Source organism: Microtus ochrogaster, chromosome 19, assembly GCF_000317375.1.
Source record: "Microtus ochrogaster isolate Prairie Vole_2 chromosome 19, MicOch1.0, whole genome shotgun sequence".
Classification (NCBI taxonomy): Eukaryota; Metazoa; Chordata; class Mammalia; order Rodentia; family Cricetidae; genus Microtus; species Microtus ochrogaster.
This window is the reverse complement of record NC_022021.1, coordinates 29524691-29533810: the sequence shown is the minus strand read 5'-3', so window position 1 is coordinate 29533810 and position 9120 is coordinate 29524691.

Here is a 9120-nt window from a genome sequence, read left to right as displayed (position 1 = left end):
CCAGGATGGAGGGGGGAGGACTTTGGACTTTCCACAGGGCAGGGAACCCTGACTGCTCTTCAGACTTGAGAGGGAGGGGGAGAGGAGTGAGGGGAGGGCGGGAGGAGTGGGAGGCTGGGAGGAAAAAAACAAAACAAAAAAAAATATTAAATAATGACATTATTTCAAAGAAAAAAAAAGAATACATAGCAGTGCTCCACAGCTATTGGTCTGAAAGGACTCCCTGAATAGGATTCTACTTGTTCAAAAGCAAGTCCAACATTGAGAAGTGGATTTTATGAAAGGCAAGAGGAGACAGTAGTTTGGTTCCTTTAAATTATTTGATTTAAAAAAAAAAAACTTACTATGCCAGAGACTCCCAGATCTCTCCATTTACTTTGATGTTGGCTGTTGGCTTGCTGTATATTGCCTTTATTATGTTTAGGTATGTCACAGAGCGGTTTCTTAAAAAGCCATGAACAAAGGGTAATTAATAACTAGTGCCCCTGACCACAGGGATAATGGAGATAAGGCATACCAAGTCAGGGCAAAAGGATCAGCCCCCACAGCCAGAACATACTAGGCCATCCAGCCAACACAACAGCTCAGGGACAAAGTCTATGCTTTGTCTAGGCCTAGCCAAAACTAGAATGGCTGTAGTCTGAACAGCCCCTGACTAGCCCTGACCAATTAGAATGTATCAACATGATTGTCACTTGCTTAAACCAATCATATCTGAATGCCCTAACTGCTCTAGGAACTCCCCTCAGCTGTGCTTCAAAGGAGACCACACATCTCTCTCAGAGTCTTTGCCATTTTGCTTGTGTGTGGGCTGGCAGGCCTCAGCATGCTGGAATAATAAACATGCTTGCTGATTGCATAAGTGGATGGTGATCTTGTTGGGACTTTTCCAGCCACAAGCTGCTTCAAGCTAAAACTACGGACATGGACTTCTGAACCTGGGGATGCTCCTGTGGCCCTGTGTCTCCTCCCTCTTACCTGTCTTCTTAAGGTATTCCCATCCTCCAAAGGTTTCAGTGCTAATTGGATGGCCTGGTACCACTGTAACAGACTCCTGTCTTGATTGGCTTAGCTTGCTGTCATTCCTATGCTGGTGCCTTTTCTCAAATTTACATTCCTGTTACCTAGTAAATTCCAGAGATTGTGAAAATCCAAACTGTTTGTTCTGGAAAGAAACGACAGGCAGAAGTTCTATTGGCAAATATTTGGTTTCTAACACAGCATCAAAACGGGTGTCCCTAGTTTAAAAAGGTAATGTTTGGTAACTTGTCTGACTTGTTTCAGGTGGCTCCCTCCTGACTCTGCAAAGCTGACCCCTGAATACCTTATGGCCAGGTGAGGAATAGAAGCACACCTTCTTTAGGAGCAAGCAGAGGTAACTGTAGAATTGCCCTCAGGGTTTTTCTACATTAACTCTCTGAGAAGATATCTTTTCCACATTTCCGGGTCAGTTATTCCAGGGTCCCGAAGAGGAGCTATCTGAAAAGACATGGGCAGGAAAAAGGAGGCCAAGCAAGATCGGTTGTCAAAGCCTCCGTTTGTATGGTTGTGGCTTATATAGCCCCTGGATGAATTTGGGTTGGGATGGGGGCAGGGGCATGGCAAGGGCAGGAAGGGATCTTGCAGCACTGGTCACGAGTCGACACATGGTCACGAGGTCACCAGTCCTCAGTCAGGACATCACGAGTCCTCAGTCAGGTCACGAGTCAACACACCTAGTTCTCTATGCAAGCAGATGATTCCAACCACAAACAATTCTCTAGATAGTTGGAATGTGGGGCAGGTTCCGCTAACAGATAGCTCTCAAGATAGTTGGGTGTGCCTGGCGCCTTTAATCCCAGCACTCGGGAGGCAGAGGCAGGCGGATCTCTGTGAGTTCGAGGCCAGCCTGGTCTGGAAGAGCTAGTTATGGGACCAGCACCAAAGCTACAGAGAAACCCTGTCTCGAAAAAAACAAAACAAAAAAACAAAAAAAGATAGTTGGGTGTGGGGTGGGCTCTGCCAACAAACAGTTCTCAATACAGTTGGGGTGTGGGGCTCTCTGCAAACATCCCCAGGACAATGGTCCCCACTATACTTTTTGGGAATATGGCTCCTGACAAACACCTGCTCAAAAACTGCTTTTGTTGTCTCTTTCAGGGTCAGATGCTACTACAGGGGGGTCCTTCTAGTAGAGCATGGTGCTTAACAAGTTAAGAGAAATTCAAGCGGGCTGGAGAGATGGCTCAGAGGTTAAGAGCATTGCCTGCTCTTCCAAAGGTCCTGAGTTCAATTCCCAGCAACCACATGGTGGCTCACAACCATCTGTAATGCAGTCTGGTGCCCTCTTCTGGTCAGTAGGCATATAGACAGAATATTGTATACATAATAAATAAATATTTTTTAAAAAAGAGAGAAATTCAAGGCACAGCAGGGATTCAGTGTGCTTCCCACTTCTAGCGCAGGGCAATCTAAGAATTTTAACCCAGCACAAGGCATTCCTCTTAAAGTACCTTGAGTTGGTTCATTTGACTTTCCCTGAGGGAAATTTGAGCCCAGCAGAGTTAATCTGTAAGTACTGACCACTTAAATAAAAAGCACCACCAAGGATAGATAAATCTTGCCTTTAATTGATCTGTAAATGATGGAAGACAGCTGGGAGCTGTCAGAGGTCCAGGAGGAGTCTTCTTCATCTCTGCACCTCCTGAAGTCCCCAGCACAGCACCCTGTACAACCTTGAAATTAATCAAGGTTGGTTAATCAAATTGTTGAACCAAATAAAAGGTATTCATATTCAGGACATTTAAAATGGAAATCAGTCTTCCACAGCTACTTCCTTACACTGAGCAGATCTTTATCAATTAAATTAGCCCTTTAACAACTTCCTACATCTACTTAATGCAGTCTGATTACTCGAGCATCCCCTTATCTCCCTCCAATTCCCTCCTCCCCTCAGTCATTTTCCCAGGTCCGTGGCCTCGGGTCCCCTTTTATGACTAATTCAGTTTAATGAGGGTTATCTGTGTAACCACTGGATTGGATATTGGGACTGATGGGGTCACCACTGGACACAGAAGGCAATCACTCCCCTCTCCTGGGATGTATCATCAGCTGATAGTTCAGCATTGAGGAGTGGAGTCCCTCTTGTCCCTCCTCCTCCATCTGTGCCTGGCTATTACTGGGCATCACTCAGATGTTTATTCTCCTTAAGTTATTTCTTCTTAATTTTGTTGTTTTGTTTTTTAGTGTTTTCTTTAAACTCCTTGTGTTTTGATGAAGTTTGTCATTTTCTTTAAATTATGCATCCTGGCATTCATCCAGGTAATTCTCAGTGACAAGCACATCTATAGACCTAATAGGTTTGGAGCACATTAAGCTTCTGTTTACTTCTGTTTTCATTGTAAACACATGACAGAACAGATACTAAGAGTATATCTGTTTAATTATCCATCTTTAAATGTTCTATAAAATTTGACAGTGAATTATAAGGAATAAAGAATATCTAGATTGTCTCAAAACAGTTTAATCTCAATGGAAGATGCATAAATAACCAGCAATTGTAGCTCATAGAAATGTAGTTTATTTCATGCAAAGCTATATAATATCCTATATTTTAATAATGAATCATATAAACACTTTGAAAAATTCATTACATCACAGTCATTTACAATACTACAAAGGAATTGTGAATCAATGAGTTTGTCAAAATCAAACTAAGGAACATTATGCATAGATAAGGCCAAAGATGCTAACTTACTTACTAATAGCACTTTGTAGTTTTTTCCAAATATAGATTTGAAAATGTAGTGGGAATCTACAGAAAAGTAGTTTAATCTACAACCTGCTGGCCAGGTAGGAAAACATCCATTCTTACACATCCAGTAATAAAAGCTGATTAAAGATAATCTTGGCATCATGCACCCCAAAAATAAAGTTACCATTTTGAAAATTGTGATTGGATACAATTTGAAAAGACTTATGTTCTATTTCATCTAGACAACTGAATTATATGAAGGCAAAATACCAAGCTCTTTATCAATGCAATGTAGAAATTAGGCTTATTGTATGCTTTTCCTGGGTACTGGTATATGTATACATACATATAAAGAAATGAAGGAAATGCAGGCATGTTTCAGATTCACATCAGAGTACTGTACTTCAGAATACTGTACTAAGGCAGTATGTTGGGTCAGAACTTATTTATGGATGACTTTAAAACTATTTAAAAGCAATACTACAATTACTTACAAAAACATTTATAAAAATTAAATACCAGGAAATAACATCAATAATTAGAGCTATTTGTCCTTTTTAATACTATAATTTATATATATTAGGTTATAGTATTTAAAAGATAGATATACATACTCTCTATCTTCTAAAATGATAAAAATCCTTCAAGTTGTTCCCAAAATACAAAGAAAAACAAATCCATTGGATTGTTTAAAATAATAAATAAATAACACAGTCTCTTCCCTACAGCTTGGCATGCCAAACAGGGAAGAGGCTAGCCAGTATTGTTTTGCTAAAGACAGAAGACTTATGCCGTACTGCCAACTCCAAAGCTCTGCACATTAGCGTGCTGTGCACTTGTTCCATGTATGTCTGCCACAGCCAGCTACTCTTCCTACTCATTTGCACCAAACACAGTCAAATTCTTTTACAAAATTATTTGTAATCAACATACCTGCAAAAGAAAAGGTTTTTGGGGAAGAAACCAAAACATCTTTTAGGATAGTGAATGCAGAATTATATCAAGTCTTACTTTATCAAGAAAAATTTAAATTATAGCAATACCTCACCTGATCTCAATGGATAAATCCTTTAAAAATGGAAATTTTGTTGCTGTTGTTGTTATGCTGGCTAATATAGAAGCAAATAAAGGTGAGAGCATGCCTCCATGGCAGTGGAAAGGAGGGTAGTGCCTGCACCACAGGGCTGGGATCCAGGAGCTGGAAATGGGACTAAACCTGCCTCGTCATCCAAATCTCTAGCTACAAAAAGCAACTGATTTGGAAGTACTATACAAAAAAAAAATCACAAAGCCTCCTGCAAACCTTTGTTCCATTGTTAAACATGAACATTTTTATGAGTTCCTTTTTATGATAAATATACAAATTTTTACAGTGAAAATGACTTTTCCTGCAGTGCCCTCCTTTGTCCCCTAGAAGAAAGTGCACTGAACTAGTACACAGCACATGTCTATTCAGACACTGTCCACTGGTTCAGCAGCCTGTTTTACTCCTTAGGTACAATACTGCTATTTCAAGTAATGGGATTTTAAATCAGAAGTAGTTCCTTTTGAGTGTACTGCTCATCAAAAATAACTGTGTACATAAAACAAACAAGAGAGGAAACTCTGTCAGCATACTGAAAATCAAATGATAAAAAGAGGTGGGAAAGGAGGGAGGATCAGAGAGTGGGAGGCACAAGAGAAAGGCAAACCCTAAATACACTTCTTAGCTTTTAAAGTTAAATGCATAGTCTATTGCACTTTGAAAATTCAAGTGTGTTATGACTCCCAGGGACTTGTTTTGTCTCTTAGTACAAATATACTTTCATCTTTGTGATTTTTCAGACATTCAAAATCTAAGACTAAATCTTACTTTTATAACCGGAACTGTAACTATTCGTTTTATTTCCCCCTTAATATGGTAATCAATATGCTATCAAAACCATTTCTTAAACCTATCAAAAATATAAAATGAGGTCTGTAAATAAACATAAATGAAATCTGTCCATTAGCATGCTAGAAAAACTTTAAAAAACAGAGGGACTTTCCTACCTACACTTAATTTGGACACACATTATGTTTAAATTTTAGATCAGATGATTTAAATGATAGAGGCCAGAAACATACCAAGCAGCAAGACTTCTCTTTAGATGTTTAGACAGATGAATTTGATCTGTTTTTATGATGGGAACTTTTCATACTTTAACTCTTACCATTTGTGTGAATTGAGACCCTCTTGTAGGATGAAATTATTCTAAAACTCTTGTATGAATGTGGCACAGTAGCAAATACTTATGATTAGATTTATATTTTAGCTCTTATTTAAAATAATTGTACAAAAATGTACAATTAATAAAATGACTATGAAGTTGTAAAAAGTAAATTAACAATACATATGTGATTATTGAAATTTATAGATTTTTTCTTATAATATTTGAGTTATTAGTTTGTTAAATGTTCTTAACTAACAATTATTTAAAAATATTGATTTAAGTGCTGTGGCACATGTCTTTAATCTTAGAACTTGAGAGGTGGAAGAGAAAGATCAGAAATCCAAGGTCATCCTCAGTTATATAGACAGTTCAAGGCCAGCCTGGGCTACTTAAGACTTTGTCTCAAAAACAAAACAAAACAAAATTTTAGGTAAGTCTAATAAAATATTTCTTAACATGTAAGAAAGACATAAAAGTAACAGAAATAATTCTTTAAGAAAAAATCTTGTACATAAAGCATATGAACTCTATAGTAATAATTTTGTGACTGTATCTTTACATGTTATAAGTGTCTCAAAAAAATAAAAATATTATACAAACTATCAGTGGTTTATACAAAGTATCTTAATAAATATTAACTTAATTCCTCAGAAATAAACTCAGTCTTCCAGTATGAAATCATTACCTTCTAAACTCAAATTTATCCAGCAAAGTAACTTTCCTATATAGTCACATACAAAATTCTGTAAGAGAAACCCTTTAAAAATGTGAACACACCAAATTGGAGCACCGGACTGAGCTCTTAAGGTCCAAATGAGGAGCAGAAGGAGGGAGAACATGATCAAGGAAATCAGGACCACGAGGGGTGCACCCACCCACTGTGACAGTGGAACTGATCTATTGGGAGCTCACCAAGGCCAGCTGGACTGGGACTGAATAAGCATGGGATGAAACAGGACTCTCTGAACATGGCAGACAATGAAGGCTGATGAGAAGCCAAGGACAATGGCACTGGGTTTCGATCCTAATACATGAACTGGCTTTGTGGGAGCCTAGCCTGTTTGGATGCTCACCTTCCTGGACCTGGATGGAGGGGGGGGGGAGGACCTTGGACTTGCCACAGGCAGGGAATCTGGACTGCTCTTCAGTCTCGAGAGGGAGGGGGAATGGAGTGGGGGGAGGGGGTGATGTGTGGGAGGAGGGGGAGGGAAATGGGAAAGGGGAGGAGGCGGAAATTTTTTTTCAACAACTAAAAAAAAATAAAATAAATAAAAAAAAATGTGAACACACTCTGGATCACAGAAACAATAAAAATTCACTGTGGAAATAACTCAAAAGCCATAACGAAACCCAATATTTGTGAAGCATATGTATACATATACATATCTGCATATGTATCTATACACATATGTTTCTATTACTGTAACTTTAAAGGAAAACACCTTCAACACATTCCTATCAATTTGTTTAGTGCATTAGCAAAGTCAGTTGTAAAGTTGGACATTTCTTCTCTTTTTATCCTTCTATTCCAACAACAGCATCTGAGTATTAAGAAAAAAAATTAATAAAAAAATGTATTTAAGGAAAATTATTTTAAAGTAAAACCACAGAACAAATGATGAAACTATTTCAGCATCTTTAGACAAGTTAGTTCATTTTGCTTTGGGGACTTCAAAGCTTCTCAAAGACCCCCTACTTACTGTGATAATCGTCCCTTTCACCTTCAAAGGACTACTCAAAGAAAAGTACAAACAAACAAAATAGCCCAGGAGAAACCCCAGCACACAATCATCAACCTAACCCCCTCACAACAGTTTCGTGAGGTAGATCAGTAGGTAAGTAGCAAATGTCCTTCATTCTGAAAATGAAGAAACTGAGGCACTGAAAGGTTCCATGATCTGCCCAGGGTATTCCAGGAACCAATCATAAATTATGAATAGCATTACATTATCTGATCAACTGCCCTCTGGCCTCATTTCACAGTAAAAGGTTATATGCATTATGTGTCCTTGAATTAAGCAGGCTATGCAACCTTCAATTCAGAGTAAATCTATCTACTGATAATTGTTTAAAGGGGGATCTATTTGAAAGGTTATCAAAAATGCAACCATTACAAAAGAAAAATAATGAGGATAATACGTCCTTCCTTTCAGTACCTACATAGAACTACATTCTGACACATGGCAATATAACACTTGAACACTAGGAATAACTGCAAGGAAAATAGGTACAAGACTGTCTGGAAAAGTTCAAGTCTGGTTATTCACATAGAATGGATTCTGTAAGAGACAAATATTTCAGGACCATAAAACAATACCTGCAAACATGATGCACTCAACCATGTTCACATTACAATAAAACACTGGCTCTTTAAAACATAATACCCAACTTTGGCTTAAATGCAAAGGTTGAAACAACCAATTTAAAATAATAACCATGTTTAGCAAAAAAATTATTATGACATATTTCTATTCTAATACATTTTTCTGATTTTCCTAAGCTATAATTTTAGTGTTAGCAATAATTACAAATGGATTATTTTTCTTTTTACCTCTGAATAGCCAGAATAGCCAAACATTTTCTTTTTAAAAAGTACTAACAGGTATCATTTGGGGATCTCTTTGAAAATAAATAATTCACCATTAATATTTATGATTTTTTTTGGCTGGAATGGTCAGTGTCAAGTCATTATGCTAAATGCTAAAGGTGAATTTTTTCTCTGAAATAAAAATCTTTTACAAAGCAATAATATCAAAACCATAAAAAGATCCAGTTACCAGAAAGAATGAAAAGAATACCACATCACCCAGTTAGAATACACATGCTAAAGACACTAACACCATCAACTGAAGAATAATACTAATTTTACATGCAAAATCCCACTAATTTGTATACAGATCGGAAGAGTTGTTTACATTCAGTTGTGTGTAATAAGAAAGCCTTATCTTAAGACATGGGTTTTGTAAATACAGTAATTAGCTGAGGTCTCAGTTCACTTTCACTTCTTTGGGAAATGTAGGTTGAACAAATTTAAATTACATTTATAAAATTCTGGCTTCCTTGGACTTTGAAAGAACTCTCCTGGAAAAAAATCAACTTGAAACCAGCTGTGTTCTGTTTATCATGAATTAAACCAGCTGTGTTCTGTTTATCATGAATTAAACCAGCTGTGTTCTGTTTATCATGAATTAAACC